At 51.8% G+C, this 3,736-nt stretch overlaps 1 pseudogene; it reads right to left on the bottom strand.

Annotated features, from left to right (window-relative positions):
* The window catches only part of LOC135505518 (SNW domain-containing protein 1-like), a 26,960-nt pseudogene extending 26,531 nt beyond the window's left edge, over positions 1 to 429 (bottom strand).
* Positions 430 to 3,736: the final 3,307 nt, after the last annotated feature.

The following is a 3,736-nucleotide window of genomic DNA, read 5'->3' as shown; positions in this document are numbered from 1 at the left end:
ATTTTACATTACATTTAAGTCATTTAGCAGACGCTCTTATCCAGAGCGACTTACAAATTGGTGAATTCACCTTCTGACATCCAGTGGAACAGCCACTTTACAATAGTGCATCAAATCATTTAAGGGGGGTGAGAAGGATTACTTTATCCTATCCTAGGTATTCCTTGAAGAGGTGGCTTCAGGTGTCTCCGGAAGGTGGTGATTGACTCCGCTGTCCTGGCGTCGTGGAGGAGTTTGTCTCACCATTGGGGGGCCAGAGCAGCGTAACAGTTTTGACTGGGCTGAGCGGGAACTGTACTTCCTCAGTGGTAGGGGAGGCAGCAGGCCAGAGGTGGATGAACGCAGTGCCCTTGTTTGGGTGTAGGGCCTGATCAGAGCCTGAGGTACTGCGGGAAATGCTCCCCCCACAGCTCCGTAGGCAAGCACCATGGTCTTGTAGCGGATGCAGCTTCAACTGGAAGCCAGTGGAGAGACCGGAGGAGCGGGGTGACGTGAGAGAACTTGGAAGGTTGAACACCAGACGGCCTGCGGCGTTCTGGATGAGTTGTAGGGGTTTAATGGCACAGGCAGGGGAGCCCAGCCAACAGCGAGTTGCAGTAATCCAGACGGGAGATGACAAGTGCCTGGATTAGACTTGCGCCGCTTCCTGTGTGAGGCAGGGTCGTACTCTGGTGGATGTTGCAGAGCATGAACCTACAGGAACGGGCCAATGCCTTGATGTTAGTTGAGAACACAGGGTGTTGTCCAGGATCACGCCAAGGTTCTTAGCTCTGGGAGGAGACCAATGGAGTTGTCAACCGTGATGGCGAGATCATGGAACGGGCAGTCCTTCCCGGGGAGGAAGAGCAGCTCCGTCTTGCCGAGGTTCAGCTTGAGGTGGTGATCCGTCGGTCCACACTGATATGTCTGCCAGACATGCAGAGATGCGATTCGCCACCTGGTCATCAGAAGGGGAAAAGGGAGAAGATTAATTGTGTGTCGTCACATAGCAATGATAGGAGAGACTCATGTGAGGTTATGACAGAGCCAAGTGACTTGGTGTATAGCGAGAATAGGAGAGGGCCTAGAACAGAGCCCTGGGGACCCCAGTGGTGAGAGCGCGTGGCGAGGGAGACAGATTCTCGCCACGCCACCTGGTAGGAGCGACCTGTCAGGTAGGACGCAATCCAAGCGTGGGCCGCGCCGGAGATGCCCAACTCGGAGAGGGTGGAGAGGAGGATCTGATGGTTCACAGTATCGAAGGCAGCCGATAGGTCTAGAAGGATGAGAGCAGAGGAGAGAGAGTTAGCTTTAGCAGTGCGGAGCGCCTCCGTGATACAGAGAAGAGCAGTCTCAGTTGAATGACTAGTCTTGAAACCTGACTGATTTGGATCAAGAAGGTCATTCTGAGAGATATGGAGAGCTGGCCAGGACGGCACGTTCAAGAGTTTTGGAGAGAAAAGAAAGAAGGGATACTGGTCTGTAGTTGTTGACATCGGAGGGATCGAGTGTAGGTTTTTTTTCAGAAGGGGTGCAACTCTCGCTCCTTGAAGACGGAAGGGACGAGCCAGCGGTCAGGGATGAGTTGATGAGCGAGGTGAGGTAAGGGAGAAGGTTCTCCGGAAATGGTCTGGAGAAGAGAGGAGGGAGTAGGGTCAAGCGGGCAGGTTGTTGGGCGGCCGGCCGTCACAAGAAGCGAGATTTCATCTGGAGAGAGAGGGGAGAAAGAGGTCAGAGCACAGGGTAGGGCAGTGTGAGCAGAACCAGCGGTGTCGTTGGACTTAGCAAACGAGGATCGGATGTCGTCGACCTTCTTTTCAAAATGGTTGACGAAGTCATCTGCAGAGAGGGAGGAGGGGGGAGGGGAGGAGGATTCAGGAGGGAGGAGAAGGTGGCAAAAGAGCTTCCTAGGGTTAGAGGCAGATGCTTGGAATTTAGAGTGGTAGAAAGTGGCTTTAGCAGCAGAGACAGAGGAAAATGTAGAGAAGAGGGAGTGAAAGGATGCCAGGTCCGCAGGGAGGCGAAGTTTCCTCCATTTCCGCCGGCTGCCCGGAGCACTGTTCTGTGAGCTCGCAATGAGTCGTCGAGCCACGGAGCGGGAGGGGAGGACCGAGCCGGCCTGGAGGATAGGGGACATAGAGAGTCAAAGGATGCAGAAAGGGAAGAGAGGAGGGTTGAGGAGGCAGAATCAGGAGATAGGTTGGAGAAGGTATGAGATGATAGGATGGAAGAGGAGAGAGTAGGTTGGGACGGCGATGGTTGGGACGGCGCGATACCATCCGAGTAGGGGCAGTGTGGGAAGTGTTGGATGAGAGCGAGAGGGAAAAGGATACAAGGTAGTGGTCGGAGACTTGGAGGGGAGTTGCAATGAGGTTAGTGGAAGAACAGCATCTAGTAAAGATGAGGTCGATTTATTGTCTGCCTTGTGAGTAGGGGGGAAGGTGAGAGGGTGAGGTCAAAAGAGGAGAGAGTGGAAAGAAGGAGGCAGAGAGGAATGAGTCAAAGGTAGACGTGGGGATGTTAAAGTCGCCCAGGACTGTGAGAGGTGAGCCGTCCTCAGGGAAAGGAGCTTATCAAGGCATCAAGCTCATTGATGAACTCTCCGAGGGAACCTGGAGGGCGATAAATGATAAGGATGTTAAGCTTGAAAGGGCTGGTAACTGTGACAGCATGGAATTCAAAGGAGGCGATAGACAGATGGGTAAGGGAGAAAGAATGACCACTTGGGAGAGATGAGGATCCCGGTGCCACCACCCCGCTGACCAGAAGCTCTCGGGGTGTGCGAGAACACGGCGGACGAGAAGAGAGCAGTAGGAGTAGCAGTGTTATCTGTGGTGATCCATGTTTCCGTCAGTGCCAAGAAGTCGAGGGACTGGAGGGAGGCATGGGCTGAGATGAACTCTGCCTTGTTGGCCGCAGATCGGCAGTTCCAGAGGCTACGGAGACCTGGAACTCCACGTGGGTCGTGCGCGCTGGGACCACCAGATTAGGGTACGCGGCCACGCGGTGTGGGGCGTTTGTATGGTCTGTGCAGAGAGGAGAGAACAGGGATAGATAGACACATAGTTGACAGGCTACAGAAGAGGCTACGCTAATGCAAAGGAGATTGAAATGACAAGTGGACTACACGTCTCGAATGTTCAGAAAGTTAGCTTACGTAGCAAGAATCTTATTGACTAAAATGATTGAAATGATACAGTACTGCTGGAGTAGGCTAGCTGGCAGTGGCTGCGTTGTGACACTACACTAATCAAGTCGTTCGTAGTGTAATAGTTTCTACAGTGCTGCTATTCGGGGGCTATTTCTGGCCTAAAGTGTTGATTACGCCACGTTAATGCTAAAAGAACATCAATACCAGCTGGCTAGCTAACCTAGACGCTCTAGACTACACAATTGTCTTAGATACAAAGACGGCTATGTAGCTAGCTAGCTACGATCAAACAAATCAAACCGTTGTACTGTAATGAAGTGAAATGAAAATGATACTACCTGTGGAGCGAAGCGGAATGTTGACCGGGTTGTTGAAGTTTAATTCGGGAGACGTTGGCTAGCTGTTGTCTAGCTAGCTGTGCAGTATCTCCTACGTTAAGGACTGACAAATAGCTGGCTAGCTAACCTCGGTAAATTACATAATCACTCTAAGTCTACACACTTCTTAAACTACACAATTATCTTGGATACGAAGACAGCAAAGACAACTATGTGGCTAGCTAACACTACACTAATCGCAGTCGTTCAGTTGAGTGTAATAGTTTCT

The sequence above is a fragment of the Oncorhynchus masou genome, chromosome 19 (assembly GCF_036934945.1).
Source record: "Oncorhynchus masou masou isolate Uvic2021 chromosome 19, UVic_Omas_1.1, whole genome shotgun sequence".
NCBI lineage: Eukaryota > Metazoa > Chordata > Actinopteri > Salmoniformes > Salmonidae > Oncorhynchus > Oncorhynchus masou.
The sequence above is the reverse complement of the archived record's forward strand: the minus strand, read 5'-3'. Positions and strand labels throughout refer to the sequence as shown.